Genomic DNA, 27323 nt, shown 5'->3' on the forward strand with positions numbered 1-27323 from the left:
TTGTGGGGCTCTTATGAGGACAGTGGTACAATCGCTGTCAGATGAAGGGGTTGCATGGCATTTGAAGGAATTCAAATGCCCTTTCCCTGCCAAGGGCAGACAGTACATCCCCAAAAGGCATGATCGCACTCGGCATATCCCTTTGAAGATCGTGGCCCATGGCTGCACCCTGCAGATGTTCTGATGCCTTGCCCACAGTCCTGCAGAGCTTGCTGGGATGCAGACTCCCTCGGCAGATGAAGAAGAGGGAGGGGCTGAAAATGGAGTTTGCCAGGCTGTGGTTGGATTAACGTCTGTGATGAGATTCATATTGCGTGCAAATGCAGACTATGTGTCTTGGACCCTGTGCACAAGTATTGATCACTGTGTGGAGGCTGGGGGTGTGATCAGCAGTAGGGATGTGCTAGCCAGCTTGAGGGGTTTGGGTAGAACCAAACTGGGCTCGGTTCAGCTTGAACCAACTCAAGAATCACTGGTAAAGGGGAAAGGATCACTTTCCAGTGATCGTGAGAATAACTTCAATGTGTCACAGAGATAGATACAGGCGACAGACACATCGTTTTGAATCACAGCAGTGTGATCCTGAATTATTGACTGGTGGCTTAATTACAGCTCTCACTAGCAATCTACGCAGATTTGTTGGCTGACAAAATGCTACAATAGGTGGTTTGCTGATTGCTTTAGAAAGATGTTCAGAGTTGACTAAAATAGAGTAGCTTTCTCTTATTGTTTGGTGATAATCAGGAGATGCAAGATGGAAATCGACCACAAGTGGGATGCGTTGAACTTCATTGGTGGTTATGTTGTCATTGTGAAGAAGAGTCTCTCTGGATACAATGAATGCTGGGTGGATGTTCAAGTCTATAGGTGAAGGATAGCCTCTTTCCAGAAGATGTCTTTTAAATTCTTTGGTTCTTTTTTTCATATTTATCTTTGTTGTTAAAGATGTGTTTGATTCTTAGAGCAAAGCTGTAGATTATATTTCTTTTTATATATTTAAAGGTAAAGCGTGCCATAGAGAAGATGTTGACTCCTGGCGACCACAGAGCCCTGTGGCTGTCTTTGGTAGAATACAGGAATACGAATAAGAATACAACAAATATTTACATACCGCTTTTCAACAAAAGTTCCCAAAGTGGTTTACATAGATATAAATAAATAAAGATGGCTCCCTGTCCCTAAAGGGCTCAAAATCTAAAAAAGAAACAGACACCAGCAACAGCTACTGGGGGGATGCTGTGCTGGGGATGGATAGGGCCAGTTGCTCTCCCATTGATAAATAGAATCACCACTTTAAAAAGGTGCCCCTTTGCTCAGTTAGCAGGGGACAGGAGAGGTTTACCATTGCCGAGTCCCGAGTCCCGCACAATATGAGATGGTGCCTTTCAGCATCTTCCTACATCGCTGCTGCCCAATATAGGTGCTTCCCATAGTCTGGGAAGGATGACAAAATTTCCAGTTCAGGTAGTTATGGACATCTGTAGGTTTTTTGTACAGATCAGTTATTTTGTTGTTGTCAATAGTGGTAAGGACATCAAGGAATGGGATGCTTGGATCTTCAATGGTGATGTTAAATACAAATTTGATTGCTGGAGGAATGGCATTTATGTAATATTTACATTTTTCCAAATTTTATTTGCAGTTACTCCATACCATAAAGATGTCGCTTATGTAACTCACCATATAAGTGGTGTGTGAGTAGCTTTCCCTAGGATGTCCTGTTCAAGTTTTTCCATGAATAAATTTGCATAGGATGGGGCCATACGAGTGCCTTGAAGCTGTAAGTAGTTATTTTCATTGAAAATGAAGTTATTACAAGTGAGAACTAGCATGGCTAAAGTACTAACCACCTCTGAGGATGGTGCATTGGAGTTTCTGTTACTAAGAAAATCACTGTGGGCTTGCATGTCATCATAATGTGGAATATTAGTGTACAGGGATGTAACATCCAATGTTACAAGTATAATATTCTTGTCAAAATGATGTTGTCTGTTTATGGATTCAATTTTAAGTTAAAAAAAAATCATTAGTATCCCTAATATAGGATGGAAGGTTTTGTGCAATATTTTGCAAGTTTAAATCGAGAGAGAGAGAGAGAGAGAGAGAGAGAGAGAGAGAGAGAGAGAGATTGTTACCAGAAACAATGGGACGACCTGCAATGTTGGCCTTGTAGGATTTTTGTAACATGTAGAATCTTCCTGGAGAAGGGCTTGAATTTATGAGGAGATCTTATGTTTGTCAGTTGTGAGGAGTTTTATCTTTGTAAATTTCTGTATGGTTTCACTGATATGTTTATATATACACATCTCCTGTTTGATCATCTGCACAGTGCTATGAATGCAATTAAGTGCTAAATTAAACATGATGCAGAAGATACATGAATGCATCTCCCAATGTCTTTTTCTTTTGCTATGGGCAGCCAGCAGGCTGACTTGAATGGAGGTAGTGACTCCGGGGGGGGGGGTCTAATTGTTTCCTCCTGCATCATGGCACCAATTCAAACCACCTCTCTAAAACTGCTGTTAGCTGCAGAGGAGAAAACCTACAAGCATGTATATTGTGCCTGTGCACTTTTTCCTTTATAGCAGTTCCAGGTGGGGTAGGGGGATTTGGATCGGGGCCGCAGGCGAGCAAGTGTTAGAACTCCCCCCTCCCCTTGGGAGTCACATTTAGTCTGGCGTAAGATATTTTGTTGGAAGCTTATAATATTACATTAGTCACGCATACACTATTCACATGTGTTTTTGTTTTAAAGTAATTAGTTTTCTGGGTATTTGCTTTGTTTTGTGGGATCTTGCTGGGGATAGCCTCTCCTTCATTCAGCCAGAGTTTGGGGTATGTGCTGTGCCCTATGCATGATTGTTGATGCTATTAATTTATCCCATGGACTGCATGTTGCCAATACGTGACGAAAAACCAGGGTAATAGTTTGTATCAACACTCCTTTATTGTTTCTTGATTGCCACATTTCAGATTAAGCAGATATCACCATTCCTTTAAACTTGCCCTATAAACAGCACACACAAATAGCAATTAAAAGGAAAGTCAACTTGGCAACAGCAAACAGAGGTCTCTTGAAAATCAAAGTCAATATATGAAGCCCTGAGAATGCAGTCTCCCAGGAATGCTGCAGGATTTCATTCCCTTTCAACAATGTTTGGCTTCTGAATAAAATACTGAGGTAAAATATTCTATGTCTACCATGTGTTAACTGTTTGCCTGTGTGTTGAGAATCATACTATATCATACACCTTTTAAGAAAAACATAAATGTAAAAAAACAAAGGAAGAAGGAAACTTCAAAAATGATGGTCGGAAAATACCATTTTCCCACTTCTTTTGTCTTCCACTTTTACTTCCATGAAAAATAAATATCACAAAAATGGATAAATATGGAGCACAATCCAGCCAATTTCACTATCGATTCCAATAGTGAAATTAATTTCACTTATTCAGGCGTTCAAAAGGACGCTGCTCAGCACACTTACAAGTGCCAAAAGTGGACCAGAAGTCCCGCCTGGGCACAGTAGTCTCCTCCCTCATCTCGCTGCTCATGGAAACAGCAGCATTTGTGTAAAGAGGGAAGTGCTGTGACCCTGATCAGGCTGCCAATCATGGAAGCACCTGCCATCAGTTACAGGGCTTCCCTCCTCACAGAAACGCTGCAATTTCCATAAGTAGCGAGACGAGGGATGTGATTGATGTGCTGAGGTGGGACTTCCAATATGCTTTTGGCACTTGCAAATGTGTTGATCAGCATTCTTCTGAACACTTGAATAGGGCTTGAGAAATGTCCTTAACTCTCCTGTTGAAATCGGGACATAAAAGTGCTTAACTTTGGCTGGGTCATGCCCTATGTTTTTCCATTTTGTACATTTTATTATACAAAGGATATGTGTCCATGCATACAAGGTTCATTTCAAATATATCAATGAGATCTAATCCTTGGTTGCTATCCTTGAGAATTAATGGTAATTATGTGTAAACTGGTTATCAACATGGTGTTCATCAAGCCTGGAATGGAGAGACTTTAAATACTTCCTTTCTGTCAGTCATCAGAATTGAAAAAATATTCATGTATGTGTGCATATCAAATTCTGTTTATCCAAATGACATGGAAGGCATCCAAAATATTTGGATCTTTAAAAGCTTGGGTAATCACAAACACTGTTTTCAAAGAGTTATTTGCTCTTGGGAGGTGGTATTTTGTGGGTGAGGGTCACTGTGGCTTTGAATAGCCTGGCAATTCAGGATAAGTGACATCTAGAAACTGGAGCTTCTAGCATGTGTGTATATATAAAGCATGATCCAGCCAAAGGTAAGCACATTTAAGGCTGCAATCTCATGCATGCTTACTTTCACAATAGTGTTCACTTATGAGTAAACATACATAGGATTTGGCTGCACATCCCTTTGATATTAATAGGAAAGTTAAGCAGATGCTTCAGTCTCTCCTGCTGAAATAAATGAGGTGTAGTGCTTAACGTTGGCTGGATCATGCCCATATCTGTCATATTTATGTAACAAAATGGTCAGCATTACACTGAGCATAAGAGTTGATAAGGCAGGATCTAGCAGGAAGCTAAGTGCTAGTCAGTGAGATCTCAAAGATGCCTGTGTGAGAAATTACTCACTTTGTGCTGTCCGTTACCTGGAGCCATGAAGGACTTCAGCTCTGCTGAGTTTGCAAGTATACAGTCAGTAGAACATTAAGCCAGCATACATCTTATTCAAATTATTGTCCTGTTCTGCTTCTGTTGTGTAATAATTTCTTCAGGGCAAGGTATGACACAGATCCAATTAACTGAATTAAGTTATAATTAATTGACACAATCACTCTTGTTATTAACGTTGTTGATTTGCAGACATATATGGGTCTTGCAGGTGAACCTAGATAATTTCAAGGCAGGGTAATGAAATGACATTATTCCTCTAGGAGTGTTGTGCTCAGTGGAAAATCAAAGACCACCCACCCCACCCCCATCTCTTGCCTGCATGAATTATCCAGTTCTGACTTCACCTTCCAGCAAACACAGAGTCATCACTGCAGGCATGTCAAATCTTGCAGTTCATGGGTGCAAGAAACAACACATCCTCTCGCCCGCTCAGTCATTTTCATTACACAATGTATTGTATCGACACATTTCTTGATGTTGTGTTTTAGGCAATTGCTGCAACAGCTTTATATTATTAGGAGGAAGACTTGAGGAGAGAGTTTAGAAGAAAGGGTGCAAGATTCAACCCATGATAAAGCTTTAACTTTCACAACATTCTTGCCAAGATCTGTGGTATGATGACCTGTTTTCAAGAGCAGTTCTCAGTCAGGATTCCCCACCGCCACCGCCCAAGAGCTTTCCATAGATTGTTACCTAATTATTATACATCATTATGTAACAATGCAAATGGAGCCCATTTGGTAAACAACTGTATGCTACTTTAAGTGTTCTGTGGATTCTCTGATCAAAGGGGTTTTTCACAAAACCACAAAATTTGCAGAATTTTTTCACACAGCACTTGTAAGGTGGCCAGCATTTTTTCTAGCAGGCCTCCTGTACCTATAGTAGCTGCATGACCAGCGGAAGTAAAACAACTGGAGCTTCCCCCCAGCGCAGAAATGCAGTGATGAGGGCAGCATAGAAGTGGTGCCTTACGTTCCCGTGATGAGCGTATTAAACATGGCATGTCACATTAAGCATGTGCATTATTCTTTCAAGCTGAATGGCAACTGGATTGGGACCACCATGGACTGGGATCATCATGTGGGGGAGTTCAACCCTACTCCTTGCAATGGTCTTGATCCAGATATCATTTTAATTCCCTCTTACAGGAATTCCCAGATGTTGTTGACTACAACTCCCATAACTAAAACTGAGACTGAATCCAGATAAGACAGAAGTACTTATTGCGCTGGGTCAGAACTCCAGAGATGATTTTGATCTACCTGTTCTAGATGGGGTCACACTTTCCCAAAAGGAACAGGTTCGCAGTCTGGGAGTACTTCTGGATTCACACCTCTCCCTGGTATCTCAGGTTGAGGCGGTGGCCAGAGGGACTTTTTTATCAGCTTTGGCTGATACTCCATCTGAGTCCATTTCTTGAGATGAACAACCTCAAAACAGTGGTACATATGCTGGTAACCACCAGACTTGCCTTCTGCAATGCACTCTATATGTGGGGCTGCCTTTATACATAGTCTGTAAAATCCAGTTGGTACAGAATGTGGTGGCCAGGTTGGTCTCTGGGTCATCTCGGAGAGACCACATCACTCCTTTGCTGATAGAGCTATGCTGGCTGCCAAGAGGTTTCCAGGCAAAATACAAAGTTCTCGTTAAAACCTATAAAGCCCTAAACAGATTAGGCCTTGAGTATTTAAGAGAACGTCTTCTTTATTATGAGCCCCACCGCCTATTGAGGTCATCTGGAGAGGTCTGTCTCCAGTTGCCGCCAGTTCATCTGGTGGCCACACGGGGACGGGCCTTCTTGGTTGCTGCCCCAAGATTGTGGAATGTGCTCCCTACTGAAATATGATTCTCCCCATCTCTGACAATTTTTTAGAAGCATTTGAAAACCCACCTCTTCATCCAAGCTTTTTCAGCTTTTTAAATTTTTAGGTTTTAATCTGTAGTTGATTTTTAAATTGTTTAAATTGTTGTAAGTTTTTGTATATGTTTTAAACTTGTTTTATGTCATTGTTAATGGCCCAGAGACGAAAGTCTGGGGCAGTGTACAAATTTGATAGATAGATAAATAAATAAATAAATAAATAATCCCCAAGCAAAAGCCATTGCAGCTGGGGATTCTGGTAGTTGTAGTCAACAACATCTGGGAATCCTTGTTAGAGGGAACACTAGTGGGAGGATGGAATTTATTTCTTACCGCCATTGTGGGGTTGGGGGAGTGCTGCCACAGTAGCAGGGGGTGGTCTCCTGAGGTTTCCCTTGCCCTGCTGGCCTCCCCTCAATCATTTTTAGCCATTCCAGCCTTTTTTGTCCTGTTTGGGATCATTTCCAACCCATTACATGCCTCTCTGTGCTGGGAATGGTCATTTTGGAGGCTGCCAGAGATGTGCAGATGTGGTTATCTGCATGGCCAGGTCATGACCCCAGCCACTCAGACGCCCAGTGTGCATGCACAGCAGCCTCCAAAATGGTGGCCGCCAGTGCAGAGAGGCCTGTAATGGGCCAAAAATGACTGCGGGGAGGCTGTTGGGGTGAGGGGGAGTCTCAGGAGACTGCCCCTGAAGTCCCACAATGGTGGTAAGTCCACTATTTTTAAAAAAACTCAGAGTGGCCCTGGACTGGCCAAGCGGGTTTGGCTCGACCTTGAGCCAGACCAGTTTGAATGCAAAGCAGCACAACCTCAAGCTGGCTTGCACATCCCTATTCCACAGCTGTAGGCTGGAATGGAACCTTCACGGACAAGGGCCACCTGTATGTAGCTCCCCATCTCCAGCTTGAAACAGCACAATCCAGGAAAAGCTTTAATCCTGCAAATCATATGAACCAACACTTAGGGTCACATGAATTTGTGCAAATTTAGGGTTGACAAAAGACATACTGTTGTATTCTATCTAGCAATCTTTTATGTTTTGTTAATTAGAAGTTTGTCCCAGTGGGCATTCTGTAGAGAATGTGTAGGGTGGAGTCAGAAAGGAAAAGGAGAAGGAATTAAATGGAATTGTTTCTGAATAAAGTTTAGTTAAACATACGTAAGATTGCTTTGGTCTTTTGAGGGAAACAGCTATAAAACATTACTACAGGGGTTTCCAACATTTACAGATCTAGGTTAGCTGACAGAACATAAACAAGATATTTAAGACTGATTTACAAAAGCATGTGATAAATTCTCCAGGGCTCACTTCAGAACACAGATGGAAAATTGCATGTTTTAATGCCCCCAACTTCAAAAACTGCCTGTGGAAATCAACAGAATAAATTATGGTGTATCACTGATGTTTCTCATCCAGGGGAAGATGTGCTATGTTCAGGAAGATTTTATGTAGGGGAGCATTCAAACATATACAATTACCTACTTGCATTCTGAAGTGGTACAGTCCAAGAATGGCTGTGCCAGATTGTCCGGATCTGCCCTGACTCCGCTTCTGGGGAATCCTTGGAGGAGGACCCTGGCATTGCCCAAGGGGAATTTTTAACAGAAGACTCTGACATGGTCCCTGAAGAGCCCCAGTCCAAGGAAGACCCCAGCTTGAGGAGGATCCCATCAAGACCCCTGAGGAAGACCCTAGAACAGCCCCCATGGAGACCCAGACTGAGGACGACTCCGAAAGAGTCCCAGTTGAGACCCTCCTGAGCCAAGACACAGAGAACCCCCAGCTATCTACCTCCTGGGGTTTCTCACCATCTCTAGACCCCCAGGGGGACCCTGGTGAGTCCGATGAAGAGGAGCAACCAGCCCCCAGAAGGGCTGTTGCTGCAGAACCTGAGCCCACCTGCAGGAGCGGTGGCAAAGCACTTGCCTGGCAGCATGGCAACGTTTTTTAGGAAATATCCTGCTTGGGAGCAAGAGGTCTACTCTGGACGAATCTCAGGACCAGCTCTAACTTAGTGCTTAACAAGTTAGAGACCAGCTATCAGCTGTAACCCTTTAAAAACCTCCTAGCGTTTCAAGATGGCTGCTGGTATAGTGCTCTGCTCACTGTATTGTCCAGCTCCCTAACTCCTGTTCACTGAACCCAGTTCCTAGTCCCACTGCTGAACTACCCAGTCTCTTTCCCCTTGAACTAACCTCAGCATAGGACAACCTTGAAATCTAGCTTCAGCATTGCCCTGCCCTCAACTGAGCCTGACCACCTACCAGACCAGCAAGCCTACCTGCATTTGCTCTAGCCTGGTAAGTGTACACGAAGGAACATAGGAACATAGGAAGCTGCCATATACTGAGTTGGACCATTGGTCTATCTACGATATGATACGATATGATAAATCTTTATTGTCATTGTCCTGTACAGAACAACGAGATTGAAAGAATCTACAACAACCTCTACAGGACCTAACAAAGAATAGCTGAATATATCCCAATATCCCAATCCCAATATCCCAATCTAGCTCAGTATTGTCCTCACAGACTGGCAGCAGCTTCTCCAAGGTTGCAGGCAAGAATCCCTCTCAGCCCTATCTTGGAGATGCTGCCAGGGAAGGAACTTGGAACCTTCTGCTCTTCCCAGAGCAGCTTCATCCCCTGAGGGGAATATTCTCCAATGGTCACACATCAAGTCTCCCATTCATATGCAACCAGGGTGGACCCTGCTTAGCTAAGGGGACAAGTCAAGCTTGCTACCACAAGACCAGCTCTCCTCTCCCACATCTTGCTGACTCCATGCAGGCTGGACAATGATGTTCCTGAAGAAAGGATACTCAAATGACTCCCCCAAAGAGATACAGAAGAAGCAGGCCAATGGGGGGGGGAGGGAGAAATGTGACTAGACTAAACACAGATCTTCTTGGCTTCCAGAGGGTCTTGCTTCCCAGAGTGACCAATCAGGTTCTATGCCCTTGGCCAGCCAATCAAGAACTAAGTTGACTGCCTTAGCATTCACACTCTCAAGCAAAAGCAAGATATTGGCCATATTCGCATGTAACACGGAACCGAGGGTCCAATGGACCTGTGGTTCCACCCCCCACCCCGCCGTGCACTAACCTATCTGCATTTGGACGTAATGGCCAAGACCCAAACTGCAGTCAGGGAGGCTGCAGAGAGGAGGGGAAACTGGCTGAGTAGGCAGGGGAACTGGCTACTGGGCTTCCTCCTCCACATGAAGGACAGCTGTGGCAGTCAATCAGAATGGTGAGAGGGAGGAGCTTCCTTCCCTCAACTCTGGTATCTGAGAAGGCTGCCTCAAGTTCAGTGTTTGGATGTAACACTGCCAAACACAAACCTCTGGTAGGAGCAGCGAAACTCACAATCATCCGAGGGTTCAAATTGGAGTTTGGGGAGGGAAACCTCGAATTGTTTTTTTGAATGAGGTTTCATGCATTTGAACATACAATAAATCCAACCTCTGCCCCGTTTAACTCCAGTTTCCCATTATGTGTGAATGCGGAGAAAGGTTTACTGTGAACTCTTCTGCAGACGTCCAGAGAATTTAAGACTAACAGAGCAATGCTATGCACACTTGCCTGGGAATAGGTCCCATTGAACACCAAGGTCCCATTGAACACTCCGTGATAGGCATGTTTGGGATTATACTGCATGGATTGGAATGTGGTCCTTATAGTAATTCAGCCCTACTGGTTGAGTAATATTTACTGTTGGTGTTATTCCATACAAGCAAGGCATGTGTGGGAACGCTCTCCGGCAGCATATTGTTAACATGGCTAATCATTTACTGTAGTGCTCGGTCATATAAATACTCATCCCAGGAGTTAATAACATCAATTTTCACGTTTCCACCAGCCAGCAGAATATTATGATAGTAACTAACAGAAAATGTTTTGAGTATATGAGGCCCCAGGGTGCTTTTTTCCTGTCAGCTGTGAAACATCCCAGACTCATAAACACAATGAACAGGTATAACACCAATATAGCACGGCTGTCAGAATTCTGGTTTAGAAAGTTTACAAAGCCATACAATTTTAAATGCAGAGTCATGTAAACACTATGGAAATACAAGTGTTGTCTCTGAGAAAAGACAGAGATACCATAACATTCTCATCACTGGTCACAGCAGCCTCTTTTTCTGTGATGTAAACCCAGATTTGAAACTTTCCTTACACAGGCATATATTCAAGTCCAGTGCTGAATCAGCTCTCAGTCTTATCCCTCTCCTCCTGCCTCAGATGGGCTGTTCACCTTAACAAAAAATTTTCAAAGGGACATATACCTCATATGCATTTAGGTGCATGTAGATTCGTTCTTCACCTTACAAAAAATAATAATCAAGAACATTTTTAAAACAGTTGCAAAACTTCTGTGGGGACCACCTGTAGAAGGAGTGTGTCCATTATGTCATGGGTACTAGCCAATAGATTTCTCTCCACAGCTGACTTTCTCTCGCAACATGCTGGAAACATGCAGGACCCTTTTCTTTTTCAGAGGCCTACTTCACCCAATTGTTGGTAAGTCAGTAAGAAAGAATAGAAGAAGGAACCAGAAGTTCCCAGTGAGCATATGCTCCTGATAATTTTGGCTTCTCCATGTCATCTGTACTGGCAAGGTCAGGTTCCTTCCTCTGCCTGACATTATCCCAACGTCTGTAGCCAACATTTGAAGTAGATGTTATATGTTCCCTATTCCCTACATGTTACTAGGTCAGTTCACACAGTGATTACTAGGGTAGGAGATGCCTCCTACCCTAGTTGGGGAGTTGTGTGTGCTTCAGATATTTGATCATCTGTGAGGGGAAAACAAGGTTAGAGGTTCCTTCTATGATCATGTGGTAACTATTAGGTGAGTCGGGAAGGCTTTTCCTCCTACCTCATTCAACAACTGACACAAGTGGAAGAAAAGTAATCTCAGCATTTACTCTCATCCAAGGCTAAGAGTGATGTGGAAGTTCTGCGATTGCAATGTCTAACTTGTTTCCTATCTCAAAAGCAGATGGGGTGGGGGGGGAATTTGGATCAACTACAGCATGGGATGAGGGATTCTAACTGGTTGTCCTCATTATTATCCCAATCCAAGTTCTACCCACAAAATATTAGCCACAGAGAGGAAAATATATGGCCAAAAAACCTGGCCTCTGAGTTTCCCCCTCAACAACTAATAGTCGTTCCATTGGGGGCATGGGGTCAAGTCTGGAAATTGGCATGGGGAGTTTGTTAGTGGTGGTGGTCTGAAAAGGGAGTCATTTTGCCTAAACACATGTACTGGTGAGAGGGATGCTGAATGCTAGTTCCAGAGGAAGGGGAATTCTTGTGTAATGTATAAATAGATAATCATGTGTCATCTTATGTGTTCTTAATTCTTATTGAGCCTTTCCCTTAGGAAACTTGTGACTGCAGTCAATTTAGGCTATATTGGCAATGTAGCTAAGCTTCTCTCTGAGACAAAGGGTGATATTGTGACTTTAACCATCTTGATCACTGTGAATGAGTGCCATCAAGTTGGAGTTGACTCTTAGTGACCACATAGATAGATTCTCTCCAAGATGATCTATCTTCAACTTGGCCTTTAAGGCAGGGGCGTAACAAGGCTGGAGTGGGCCCAGAGACAAAATTTTAAAATGGGCCCCTCGCTGATACAAACACACACATTTCACAATATATAGTCATGTGACTTGCCTCTGGGGGGCCCCTCGAGGTGTGGGGGCCCCCAGGCAGCCGCCTCCCCTTGCCTAATAGTAGTTACGCCCCTGCTTTAAGGTCTCTCAGTGGTGCATTCATTGCTGTTGTGATTTAGTCCATCCCCCTTTTCTGCTGGTCATCCTCTTCTTCTCTTTCCTTCAACTTTTCTCAGCATTATAGACTTCTCACTGTGAATAGCCAACTGAAGAGTGGCCAGAGACTTTAAGCAAGAACGTTAGTTGTCCTTAATGACCAAGGATGTTTTCTTGATAACTGGGAATCTCTCTCCAGCCTTTGGAATGTAATATGCTTGGAAAGGTGACATCCCTGAGAGCTAAGGATATGGGCAGAGGAACGTTCTGGAGCGGAGCTAAATATGCAGGCTGAATTGAGAGAGTTACAACGCAATAACATAAAACACAAGAACCCTTGTGTTAGAACACAATTTAGAACACATGAAACTGGACAAAGAGGCACCTTTTAAACATGGTGATTCTCTTTATTTAGTAGGGGGAGAGCAAAACTGGTCCTATCTACCAGTATTCCCTCTAACAGGGATTCCCAGATGTTGTTAACTACAACTCCCAGAATCCCCAAGCAAAAGCAATTGCAGCTGGGGATTCTGGGAGTTGTAGTCAACAACGTCTGGGAAGCCCTGTTAGAGGGCATACTGCTATCTACCCCCAACACAGTACCTCCAGTGACTGTTGCTGGTGTCTATCATATTTCTTTTTTAGATTGTGAGCCCTTTTGGGGCAGGGGTCCATCTTATCTTATTTATCTTATTATTTCTCTATGGAAATAATTCCAATTTCACTTTGGAAACTTTTCACTTTGGAAACTTTTGTTGGAAAACAGTATATAAATTGTTGTGTTGTTGTTGTTGTTGTTGTTGTTGTATCAGGCCCAAGGCCTACCCAGTCTAGCATCCTTTCACACAGTGGCCCACCAGATGCCTCTTAGGAGCCAAAATAGGGTTGAGTTCTTCAGTCGAGACACCAAGACCAATTGTTGCCAGGTATCTTTAACCGCCTCCCTTTTCTTTTTGCTTATCAGCAGCTTATAACACCTTTCACTAGCCACAGACCCTGAAAATATTACTGAGATGGATCTTTGGCATATAAACTGAAATGACTTATCAGATTTCTCTTTGTTTCCCTGAACTCATATTTCTATTAGGGATGTGCAAAAAATTTCGGGCACAGATCGATCTGTGCCCGAAATGAGCAATTTCGGGTGATTCGGGGCTGAACTGAATCACCCCCGATGTCCCTCGATATTTTTCGGGGCCAAGCCAAATCACCCGAATTTCGGGGCTGAAAAATTCAGGTGATTCGGCTCATGGCCGATTTTGGGGGATTTTTTGAAGTTTTAGTGACTTTGGGGCAGTTTGGGGGCATAGCATGGGATCTGGGCAAAAAGAGTGGGGTGGGGTGGTAGTGCCTAATGGGTGCAGGCTACCACCCCAATTTCAGGGGGATTGGGCAAAGGGGTGATTTTTGGGGAATTTCTGAAGTTTTCATGTCTTTGGGGCAGTTTGGGGCAGATTGGGGCAGAAAGTAGGGCCTGGGGCAGAAGAGTGGGGTGGGGTGGTAGTGCCTAATGGGTGGAGGCTACCACCCCAATTTCAGGGGGATTGGACAAAGGGGTGATTTTTTGGGAATTTTTGAAGTTTTTGTGTCTTTGGGGCAGTTTGGGGGCAGAAAGTGTATCTGCCCCAAAAGGGTGGGGTGGAGTGGTAGTGCCTAATGGGTGGAGGCTAACACCCCAATTTCAGGGGGATTGGGCAGAGGGATGATTTTCTGGGAATTTTTGAAGTTTTGGTGTCTTTGGGGCAGATTGGGGCAATGATTTGCTATCATTGAATGAGAATTCACACCTCAGAAGTTTTTCTGAAGGGAAGTTATTCCCTTATTTTCTGAGGTGTGAATTCTCATTCAATGATAGCAAATGAGATTTTTTTCAATTAAAGAACTCTCATGACCCCACTTTCACTTTTTTACACTTGCATTTACTATGAATATGATGAATGAATCAATCTACCACAAAGCACTTTATGAAGAAAAACCTCAGAAAATCAACAAAATCCAGCCCTCTGGCCAATCACTCTGAAATTGGGGATGGGTGGTAGCCTCCACCCATTAGGCACTATCTACCAGCCCACCCCACTCTTTTGGGGCAGATCCACTTTCTGCCCCCAATCTGCCCCAAAGACACCAAAACTTCAAAAATTCCCAGAAAATCATCCCTCTGCCCAATCCCCCTGAAATTGGGGTGTTAGCCTCCACCCATTAGGCACTACCACTCCACCCCACCCTTTTGGGGCAGATACACTTTCTGCCCCCAAACTGCCCCAAAGACAAAAAAACTTCAAAAATTCCCAAAAAATCACCCCTTTGTCCAATCCCCCTGAAATTGGGGTGGTAGCCTCCAACCATTAGGCACTACCACCCCACCCCACTCTTCTTCCCCAGGCCCCACTTTCTGCCCCAATCTGCCCCAAAGACATGAAAACTTCAGAAATTCCCCAAAAATCACCCCTTTGCCCAATCCCCATGAAATTGGGGTGGTAGCCTGCACCCATTAGGCACTACCACCCCACCCCACTCTTTTTGCCCAGATCCCATGCTATGCCCCTGAACTACCCCAAAGTCACTAAAACTTCAAATATTCACCAAAAATCAGCCCTTTGCCCAATCCCCCTGAAATTGGGGTGGTAGCTTCTACCCATTGGGCACTACCACCCCACCCCAAAATTTTGCCCCTGGGCCCTTTCACCCCAAATTGATTCAGATTCGGATTCGGGTTAAATCCGAATCCGAACCGAATCAAGGGTGATTCGGGTGGCCCATATTCGGGCACAAAACAGAACAGGGGTGATTCGGTTCAGGTCCTGAACTGAATCACCGAAAATCCAAATTGCACACCCCTAATTTCTATCTCTTATAGTAGGAGGTTCCACAGTGGACAAAACTGGCTGCAATAACTGGATTAGTTTAGTGTAATTATCTAAGACAGACATATCGGAAACACCAGCAGAAAAAATGGAATATATGCAATACTCCAAATGTGGCCTCACCATAGATTTGTATAAGGGCATTTTAATATTAGCATTTTTATTTTCAATCCCCTTCCTAATGATTCTTAGCATGGAATTAGCCTTTTTCAGAGCTGCCATGCACTGAGTTGACACTTTCAATGAGCTGCCCACCACAACCCAAGATCTCTCTCCTGATCAGTCACTTCCAGCTCAGACCTTTCACAGACCTACAGTTCACAGAGGTGTAAGTAGGCTAACATTTTGGGAGGGAGTAGGAGCTTTCTCTGCCAATCTGACACAGGGTAGGCATATTTGTTGCTACTGTAGGAATGCCAATTGGCTTCTAGTAGGCTCTGAGCCCTTTCTCACGAGCAGAGAAAAAGGGCTACAGCGTTTGCAGGCGGAAGCCCTAAAGAGCTTACCTCCCTGCAGACAATCATTCCACCTTCCTTGGGTGGGCAGATTGCCCGCCTAGTTGAAAACTGGCTCCTGCCAGAAGCTCCGAGGGTCAGGGTGCCAGGATGCATTGCCCCGCCCCCCGGAGCTACAATAATGCATCGTGCAAGTGTGCAGTGCATTATGAGGATCCCCCTCCCCGAGTCTGCTTGCAGCCACAGCTGTCAGACGATCATAAAAATGAAGGTTAAGGGAGCACTTTTATTTTTATTTATTTATTTATTGTTACATTTATATACTGCCTTTCATTAAAAACAATCCGAAGGTGGTTTACAAAAGTTAATTTTTTTTTAAAAAGTCAGTTAAAAGTATTAAGCTAAAAATATGAAACAAATCTGATTTAAAATCTATAATATACAAACACAAAAACTGTACATGGATAAAAAAAACACAGAAGCAGCAATAAAACAATCATGTAAAGGCCTGGATAAAAAGCCAAGATTTAGCAAGCTTTCTCAAAACTGTGATGGAGACTGAGGAGCGAATAGCCACCGGGAGAGCATTTCAGAGTCTGGGGGCAGCAACAGAGAAGGCCCTGTTCCGCATGCATGACAACCGAGCCTCCCTCATTGTCGGCACGTGGAGCAGAGACCCCTCAGATGATCTCGTCAAGCGGGCAGCAACCTGCTTCCTTAACCTCATTTTAAAGGGAGGCTTCATAGGCCCGATCCCAGTGGCACACACACGTGTGTGAAAAACCAGGCAGGGCTCCCTTAGCCCGGTTCTGCATGTGCATGTGTGAATAGCCTCCCTGAATATGTGTAAAGAAAATATTACAAAGACACCATAAGACTTCAGTGCTCATCCAAAGGAAACTAAACCTCTTCTGTTCTTCCACTGAAATGTCTGACCACTCAAGGAAGTGGGGAGTGTGTTTATTTGCTTAACCAAGCTATTCTGTGGACAAAATAATAGAGTTCTCCAGTGGAAAACTGATTATTATAGAATATAAACTGTGTGTAAGCAAATCTCAGCATATCTGGAAAGCTAGGAAGAGCTGTGCAAATTTTATTGTTCAGAATTGTATATGAGTGTAGAGTTATTAGCAACAAGCAGGGAGACTGGGGATTTTTCCTGAGGAGGTTGTTCAAGATTTAGTCCAAATAAGGATAATAGTAGAAGTTCTTTCCTCCACTGTCTTTATTTCTCTTCCAATCCCCCCTTCTTTTTCTTCCTCCCTAGGAGTTTGACAACAAAGAAATGTAGCTAGTTGTTTCCTCCAGAGAAACCTATTTTATAGAAGAACAATGTGATATCATATGAGGGTATGGTTTGGCATGCAGTTAGCAGGTTCTTCTTAATTGAGGGTTAGTGGGGGAAAATTAAACAGCCATTTCTTCATTATTTTTATGCACCCAGTGTAAAAATGTTTTGGACCATACCTCATATAATTAGGATCAAGGATGGATTTGGCATCTTCCATGGCAAAACTCCGGAATGAGTGTGATGGCTTAGTTGGCACCATTGCCAGCACTTGTCTTGCAGGGAGGATAATGGTAGCAATTAACTTGGCAAGACAGAACAGAATTAAATTGGTAGCAAAACCGAGTTGTCTCCTGGCCAAATACAGGGTGAGGAGTGACCTCACACTGTGATCTGCAGCATCAGCCATAGAATTAGGCAATTATGTGTGTTTTTCTTGGGAGGTGTATCTTTCCCTGAGGGGTATTAAAGTGCCCACTTGTTTTATGCTACTGTACCATAACCCCATATTTCTTCTGCTACTCAGAGAGTGAAACAAACCTTTATTTGGAGATTGACAACCCTGTTATTTAAACAGTTTGGGGTAGATTTGTTAAAGGCACAACTCACTTTTAGGTGTCCAACACTTCCTAAAAGTCAAGGGAAGATACCTACAGTCTTTCACTCTGTGAGAGTGACTAACAGTCCTGTGAGACTTTTGGGTCCGCCCTGGTTTGCATTTGAATGGGAGACTACATGTGAGCACTGTAAGATATTCCCCTTAGGGGATGGAGCTGCTCTGGGAAAAGCATCTGCATGCTCGCATGGACTCGATTACAACAGCAATGAATGCTCCACTGAGAGACCTTAAAATCCAAGTTGAAGACAGATCATCCTGGAGAGAATCTATCTATGTGGTCACTAAGAGTCAACACTGACTTGATGGCACTCACTCACTCACTCACTCAATCAATCAATCAATCAATCGCTTGCATGCAGAGGTTCCAAGTTTCCTCCCTGGCATCTCCAAGATAAGGTTGAGAGAGATTCCTGCCTGCAGCCTTGGAGAAGTCTCTGCCAGTCTGTGTAGACAATACTGAGCTAGGTGGACCAGGGGTGTATCTAGGGTAGGGAGGGCAGGGCACATGCCCCGGGCGCCCCTTAAAGGGGGACACCATTTTTTTAAATTAATTTTTTTTAAACAATTTTGAAATAACCATCACACATGCCCAAATGGCCCTAGGCCATGGCCATTTTGTTTTTGGTGGATATATATATATATATATATATATATATATATATATATATATATACCACCGCACATGTTCAAATGGTCCCTGTGAGGCCCTAGACCTTGCCAGGCCTCACAGAGGCCATTTGAGCATACGTGGCAGCCTCCAAAATGGCCAGCACACCGATCTTTGCAGGCCCAAACAGGTCCAAAAATCAGCCCGAGACCTTTTCAGACACGCCCCCCCCCCATAGCCTTTAGGAAGCCCACCCAAAGGAGCTACAGGTAATTTTTATTTATTTAATATAATATGTCACTGTACACATATTCAGTTTGGCACTATTTACAGAGAATCAGAGCTTGTGAATACTGAGCTGAAGCTTATGAGCTAGGATTGTATTCATTTGCTCTTTGCTTCTTGTGATAAGTGAGTTAAATGTGATGTCTTAATCATATGGCTATTAATGGTGAGCTTGTCTTTGAATCAGTGTGAAATCCTTAGTATTAAGGCCTTAGTATTAATTACTTAGTATTTCTTGCTCTCTTTCTCTCATTTTAACTGTCTTTCTGAAATACTAGAATATATTCCAAGCAGTGACACAGTTTACTCTGCATATCCTTTAATTATTTTCAGAGTATCTGGGAAAAGTCAAATTCTCCATTTATTTTTTTAAACTGATGTAATTGTGATGCTACAATGCATAGTAGAGAATTAGACAGGCACTTCTGTTTAGTTTCCCAAGTACACCTCCACACAGTGAGCCCCAGCATACTGACATTTGTAGTTTTCCAGCAGTTTTTGGTCTGGCTATGTCCACTGCTAAATAGTTTTTGAAATATTAAAAGATTAACGAGCTTGACTTGTATTTTTCAGCTGATATTATAGTAAAGTTGTCTGAAAGATGGGTGTCAGATGTTTGGACAGGGGGCACAATTTCAGTGCTTGCCCTAGGCACTATTTTCCCTAGATACGCCTCTGAGGTGGACCAGTGGTCTGACTCAATATATGGCAGCTTCCTATGTTCCAATCTCATTGTTGCATGACCTGTCTTAGGCTAGAATATTGATCTTCAGTTTGCCCTACCTAACTTAACACTGTCTGAGATCTCTTGACTCTATGAGAGCAGGGCTATCATTTGTGCAAGTTGGTTCAGTAGTTCTGGCCAGCACACCTCACTGGCTCTACATATTGATTACCTGTTAATGGACATACATATTAGCTATGCATGGTTTCTCCTTGCTTCATCAAAGCCACCCATTGAAGAATGCTATAATGCTAATGTTTTTCTCTTCTGGGGCTGTTGGTACTGTAGGGGGTTGAATGGGAGAATTCTATAGCAATTGGACACATATATTATTACCCAGCATTTTGTAATGCTTTAGAGATAAAAGAAAGATGTTGCAATTCTTTACAATAGTAATAGATAACAGATATCTTAGGCACCATTCAAGTAAAGTTAGTCAAGGCCAAGTCCCATTGAAATTAATGGGACAATTATTTTATATAAGAGGACTGACTTTTCTCATTCACTTTAATGGTGCTTATTCATTATTTAGTTTGGATGCTGCCCAGTATCAGCACATGGAAAAGGAACCCTACTTGGTAGAGGTAAACCATATTGTGCTCGAATAGCCAAATTCGATAGACACGATAGAACTCCCTTTTAATTATTATTATTTATACCCTGTCCCTTCAGTGCACTATTGCTTGAGGCAGCTCACAAAATTAGCAAAACAGATAATATAAAATTAATAGAAACTAACTAAAAGACCCAGTTAAAATTAAATTTAAAAATTAAATTTTAGAAAGTTAAAGTTAAAAAATTAAAACCCTCCAAATATAAGCAACAGATAAAACATTAAAAAGCCTCTCTAAAAAGATGGGTCTCCAGTTTTGTGTGTGTGTGTGTGTGTTTAATATTCAGCTTTTATATTCTGCCTTTCAACAAACAGTTATCAAAGTTGTTTACATAGCAAAAGGTATGAGACCATGATCCTTGTCCCAAGAAGGTTCACAACTGAAAACACACATGGGAAACCAGTCACTGAAGAGATGCTATGCTGGGCTCCATAGGAACAATTGCTCTCCCTTCGTTAAATATAAGACAGCTACCACTTTAAAGATCCACCTAATGACGCAGTGGGGAAATGACTTGACTACCAAGCCAGAGGCTGCTGGTTCAAATCCCCACTGTTATGTTTCCCAGACTATGGGAAACACCTATATTGGGCAGCAGCACTAAAGGAAGATGCTTAAAGGCATCATCTCATACTGCACAGGAGATGGCAATGGTAAACCCCTCCTGTATTCTACCAAAGACAGGGCTCTGTGGGCGCAAGGAGTAGACATCAACTCGACAACACACTTTAACTTTACCGCTTTAAAATGTGTTTCTTTCCTCCATTAGCAGAGGTCACTCCTATTAGCAGACAGCTCTTTTCACTTGGAGACTTGATGTTAAGCATCAGTTTGGTATTTAGACATGGCAGTCAACTAACGCCATAATCTGGTGTGTTTTGGTGCTTTCAGAAATCATAAGTGGTTATTTCATGAACAGTACCCTTCAGTGGTGGTGACTTGGATAAAGCCATTGTAATCTCCTTAGTGATGGGCACAATCTTTATTTTGGTTCAGAAATAGGTCATTACAAGTATATGTCAATATTGTATTTGCATTTAATATTGAGGCCTCTGAGAGGAAGTCTTTTTGTCTCTAATGTCTCACTATAACTCAAGAAAACAGACTAGGGTATACTAAGAACACACAGATCAGTATCTTGTTTCAGACTGAGGCCCAAAGGAACACCAGTTAGAAACCAGTTATGGACTTGGCAAGAAGCCAGGCAGGGAAATGGATCACAGATCAGATCGCTGGGCAGGAAGAGCTGAATACAAGACATCCACTGCCCAAGCAAATCAAGTAGTACTGAAACAATGGCTCATATATTACAATTTTTACAAAGTCATTTGGTATCATTATTTTTTGCCATTTTTAAGAGACTTTCCAGGATGATCAGATAACTTTTATGTAGATTACCTTTTAGAAGATCTGTATGATATGATATCTCTATTCTGCTTAATAGCGAGTCAAGTCCGACAGAAGATATGTGTTTTACCATAATAGACCGAGATTGAGTGGGTTTTACTCTACTGCAATGTTATTTTGTTTGCAATGTTTGTTGATTGGTATGTAAGTATTGATTAACGTTTGCTTGGTTATGCTTCTGATTGGTGATTGAAATAAAGAGTCATTCAAGACATCCACGAGCAGCAAGCTAGGATGTTGCTCCAGTAATGATCCAAGTCCAACTGAGACTTCAAATAAACCTGCCATCAGGCATATGTCTCCCATTCCACCCCAACTGCAGGAGCTGTTGGAACATAAAGGATAATGTTGTGCCCTGTTTCTCAAGCTCTGGTGGAGCAATCCTTAATTTCTGGGGATTCCAAGAAGGAATCCTCACTGTCAGAGGAGGGGGATGCCAGGGCAACCTCCTCAGGCCAGGCTATTGTAGATTGCTGGGGCTGCCTTCCCAAGGAGATATCTTGCAAGGCTCTTTCTGGAAATGGTTCCTGAACTCAGTATTTCATATCTTCTGTGTCCTCCCATCTAAAAATAGGGGGTCTGACTCCTAACACCTAAGGAGATAGCTAGCAGGGCCTGTAATTAAAACCTTTGCTTCTGCAATTAGTTGCTTGAGTTAACACATGCTTGAGAAGAAGCTTTGCAGACCTTGGAAAAGCAAGTACTAGGGCTGTACAGTTCATTTTCTTCCAAGGCTTGAGGATATAGGAACAGAGGAACATGAGGTGCTGCTTTATACTGAGTCAGTCCAATGGTCCATCTAGCTCAGTATTGTCTACACTGACAGGCAATGGCTCTCCAAGGTTTCAGGCAGGAGGCTTTCCCAGCCGTACCTGGAGATGCCAGGGAGTGAACCTGGGACCTTCTGCATGCAAGAAGGTGCTTTACTACTGAGCTATGGCCCCATCCCATAAGGGAAATATCTTAGAGCAGACAGCAATCACATGTAGTCACCCATCCAAATGGGTCTAGGTCAACCCTGCTTAGCAAAGGGGGCAATTCACACTTGCTACCACAGGACCAACTCTAGTCCCTAATATCACTAGACTCATCCACTGGTTCCTGGAACTTTAAAATTCCTTTGGAGAGTATTTGCTTACTTCTGTGTAAGTAAATTGGGATCTATTACTTGAACTGAGCAAAACCTAAGAACTACCATATATATGTGAGAGGCTCATTTTCTATATTAAGATGAAGCTGAACTTCAAAGAGAGATCCTGTTTAATTTGTATATGTTTTGGTGACATTGCTAAATTTCTTTGCATGAAAAGAGAAATCAAAGCTTCTCATTCGCAAATATAAGCACACCACTGCACTTATTCTAATGTTGAGACAATACAAGTAACAAATGTATGGCTGTATTTGCATGCAAAGCAGAACTGCAGTTGAAGGGGCCAGAGGTTCCTCAAGTGTTATGTCCAAATGCATGCAACTGTGACTCATGTGGCAATGCACCAGAGGTTTCAATTTTCTGCCTCCAATATGAACCCTTGAGTTGCAGTGACTTTCACTGCTACAACCTGAGGTTTGGTCCAGCCTGTGTTTTGTCTGAATTTGGAATCACAGTCTGTGTCCCCTGAAACCAAAGTTGAGGGAGGAAGCTCCTCCCTCAACTCCAACTGTGACTGGCTGTGCGGGCTGTCCTTCATGGAAGAAGGAAGCCCACACAGCCAGTTCCCCCTCCTCTCTACAGTCTTGCTGACTGTAGAAAGGGAGCTGTCCGTTACATCTGAATTTGGACAAGAGAGGGGAGCAGAACCGCGGGTCCATTGGACCTGCGTAATGTGCAAATGCAGCCTATATCTTAAAATCTGATGTCTTCATGCTTCTAATGTGGAACAGACAAAAACACCTTCATTCAACCATGGTAAATATAGGATTCTTTCTCCTCAAAAGCCCAAGAAAACAGGTGTAACATAAATCTAAATGTCAGTCAATTGTTACTTGTTACTTTAAACCAATGTGGGAGCACATTAAAAGGTGAACAATTGTTCACAGACAATATTGTGCACCGAACACCATTTCCACACAGCTCTCACTCATTTTGCTGAGACTGGCAAGGGAGCATGCCTTTTATGAACTGTATCCCTAGAACTTTAACCAGTGTCTTCCTCTTTTTCTGTTCAATGGCTCGAACAGCATGCAGTTCAAATAGCACAGTACTGCAGTGGAAGAAATCCAATGTCTTCTAAAGAAAGGCTTTGAAGAACCAATGCTATCACCATTCTAAGCTAAACTTATAGACCCTAGATCTGGTTGCATAACCTTGTGATGAGATACATAGTAGGATGTCTCAGTTTCTGCATAGATAAAAGATGGATAGCTCATTGTTACTTCTAATCTGGAAAGAACAAAGGCATGAAACAAAATAGTCAGAGTATACATTAGCAGGGAGGATTCATTAACAGGGAGGATCTAACTTTGCCAGATAAAGAGGATTTCCTAGCAACTATTGTTGAATTAATGCTTTGTTGCTACTGGACGAACATTCCTCTTCCAGCAACTAGATAACTTCTAATGCAACTGAAGAAGTTGTAATATCTATTACATATTTTGAAGAGCTTGTGGGTGTGTTTGTGTGAAGGTCATACTTCCCAATTACCTACAGATACCAAATGTTGTATACACAATCCTGACACTGAAGTTAGCTGAATGAACTACTTTTTATACCAGAATATGCTGGGGGTGGGGGAAGAGGTTTGATTTTCTTTTTAACAGCAGACAAACAGCCCTCCAGTTGTTGAACTACAACTCCCATCATGGGAATTGTATCATGGGAATTGTAGTTCAACAACAGCTGGAGAGCTAAGTTTACCCATCCTTGATCTATGCACACTCACACCACAACGACTGAAAAACGTTCACCTGTGTTGATTGGGCATGACAGGCATGTCATGTAGCAATGTACTCGTGACTGACCACTATTTAAAATTCACTCCCCTTTGATGGATTGTGTGTGATGAAGAAATTCCATCTGTATTTCCTGACATGTGATGGAAATCCCAAGAAACCTGTTTATTGCAAGTTCATTGCAATGAGCATAGGGAAACCTGAGCTTGTGAATCCACTCTAAAACTGATAACATATGGCAATTATGTTTGAAATTCAGCTCTCAAATATCTATGACTGACATGATTTCTCGCTGCATGACCCTCAGGGACATATTCTTGACAGAGAAAAGAGCTTTTGCAGGGTGGAGAGATAAGCAAACACTGCCATGGGTGTCCAAAGCAGGAGAAAAAGGAGGCAGTTGCCCGCTCTGGATTAAACCAATCCCATTGAATTCAATGGGGCATACTCCCATGTAAGTGGGTATAGGATTGCAGGCTTTCCCTGCCCCCCCACCAAAATTCCTGCATACACCCATGAACATTGCGTCTCCATCCTCCTCCACCTGCACTGGGCTGCAAGCCAAGCCTCACACGTAGCTAGTTTACTATCTTCTTATGAGGATGGAGTACTTGTTCCACTCTCATAAGGTTTCACTGCATGCCAGTCTATGTTTGTAAATATAGATGATGACCCTTTGGCATAAATGCATAACTTCAAGCAAATGGCATTGGAAATTTAGGCTCAATTTGTAAATTAGATCAGGCATCCACAACATCATAGCACAGAGCTAGAGTGGGGACTTATTTTGTGGTATTTACAGGATATAAGTATGCTGTAAGACTGGGAAGGCAACCTTGGCTCACCAGCTGTTCCCATCAACTCCCAGCACCCCCTGCCACAATTTATTGCGATAACCATAGGGAAACCTGATCATGTGAATCCACTCTAAAGGTGCCAGATTCATCCACAAGAGCTTATAATGTATGACAAGGGAGCCGAGGTTGCCTACTCCTGCTGTAAGTGGCATGTTTATCTGTGTGTGAGTCTTCTCTGCCATAATCCTGAGCAAGGACTACCGCATGTATACTATTATCCTGTTCCAGGCCAGGATTGGTCAGGATTTAGCAAAGTGCCAAGGAAGCTACCACTCCAGTTACAGAGTGTAGAGTTTAGTTGTTGAAGCTATTTAAAGAACACGCATGGAGATCACTGTAGAGTCCAAACTAAATTGATTTATTGGTTAACTACATTGAGATAGGATTAAGTCTTTCATATCTAAAGGCTACATCATGAATAGTTGGGTGCAGAGGAAGAGAAATGTTTCCATTTTCTCTCTAGGAGGAAAGGAAGAGCACTACAGGAAGTACCTGAGGAGTCAAAGCAGGGGTCATAGAGCAGAGGCAAGCAGAGACAGGTAAAGAGACTCTCAATAACTATCTCTACTCCTAATGCCCTTAGTGGTCATTAAGATAATCAGTGCAAAAGGTCCATGCCCTGGAACTCCATCTCCAACCATTGGCTTGATTAGAGGGAGCATGGGGTCAGAGGAGATCAAGATCAAGCCAAAGGAAGAGGCAGGAAACAGGACTAGGGATGTGCACGGAAGCAGCTGGCCCGGTTCGGTTTGAAGCCAGACCAGCCTCGAACCCAACTGGGCCAGTTTGGTCCGGCACCCCCTTGAACCCCCCTGGTCCAGTCCGGTCCAGGGGGGTTCGCGAGCTTAGTTTTGTGATATCTATCTCTATCTCTGTCTCTATCTCTGTCTTTACCTTTTACTCTCCTCAGGGGAGTTCCTAGAGGCGGTGGCAGGTGGGGTGGTCTGTGGAGGATCCTCCTCCCTCCACCGGCCTTTGAAATGACCCCCTCGACTGGTTTGGCTGCTCTTTGGCTGGTTTCCGGCCTTCAACCGGCGGCCTGCCATTATGGAGGCCACGCGCCTGCGCACATGGCCTCTGCGTGGCTCAGGCTGATCCAGCCGAGGGGGTCATTTCGAAGGCTGGCAGGAGGAGGGGGAACCTCTGCGGGGACACACACACACACACACACACACACACACACACACAGCCTCCAGGAACTCCCCCAAGGGGAGTAAAAGGTAAAAAAATGTATATGTATGTGTGTGTGTATCTATATCTATATCTATATCTATATCTATATCTATATCTATATCTATATCTATATCTATATCTATATCACACACACACACACACAATTAAGCTTGCGAACCCCCCCGAACATTCAGAGATGTTCGGTTCAGGATCGGACCAAACAGTGGGTGGTTCGGTTTGACCCTGAATGGTCAAACCAGATCGGTTTGACATCGGACACTTTCAATGTTCCTGTTTGCACACCCCTAAACAGGACCAAGGATTCGTTCTCGGAGCAGTTTCAGAACCTGGAGAACTCAGAGTGTAGCTGCTATTGTGAGGTGTGTGCAGGGCACCCACCAAAGGAGAGGAGGATGTTGCTTCAGTGGTTCTCAACTGATCTTTGAAGTAATCCTGCTCTCTGGCTCCAGTCTCTAACTCTGCTCTCTCTCCTGCACAAGTTGTCAGAACTTGTTGGCTTCAGCAAGAGGGCCTCTACCCCGACAGGCTGCTCAGAGGAGTCCTAAGGTCTGAGGATACTGGTGAGGGTCCAGGGATGCTGGTGGGTGTGTCTCCTCTAGGCACAGTAGAGGGACAGAAGCAACAGGACAGGGGCTTTCCACGCTGACTCATCCCCCAAACTGTTCAGGTCTTCCCCCGCAGTGAGGGCCTTCTGGACCAGGGGCTGCGACAAGCACCATATTAGCAATACCTTGCATATTGTGTACCTAATGAAACCACTGCCATATTGAGGTGGCCCATGGACAATTTCATCCATAAAAGGACTTTGCAGTGTCTTTAAAAATAGATGCTAAGGACACCCATTTGTAACCTCCTAAATGCCTTGCCTTAGAAAGAGGCGAATGGCTAATGGCTCCAGTGAGCCAGCAAGTAAGCCAGTGAACTGGTGGGGCAGAGTGCTTGTCTCTGGTAATTGCACAGATTTATAAGGCAACTGACAAGCAAATTACAGAAACATAATAGGTCACAGGATGCATATCTGAAAATCAGGCCATCGCTCACAGGTAGAGTATGTACTTAGTTCCCAAGCAACTCCAGGTCAAGCTGGGAAAGATCTCTACCTTCAGTCCTAGAGAACCATTCAGGGCAGCTCATCCATGAAGCTAGATGAGGCAACAGCCTCAGGCAGCACCTGTGCCATGGGGCAC

The sequence above is a fragment of the Hemicordylus capensis genome, chromosome 6 (assembly GCF_027244095.1).
Source record: "Hemicordylus capensis ecotype Gifberg chromosome 6, rHemCap1.1.pri, whole genome shotgun sequence".
In the NCBI taxonomy this organism is placed as follows: domain Eukaryota; kingdom Metazoa; phylum Chordata; class Lepidosauria; order Squamata; family Cordylidae; genus Hemicordylus; species Hemicordylus capensis.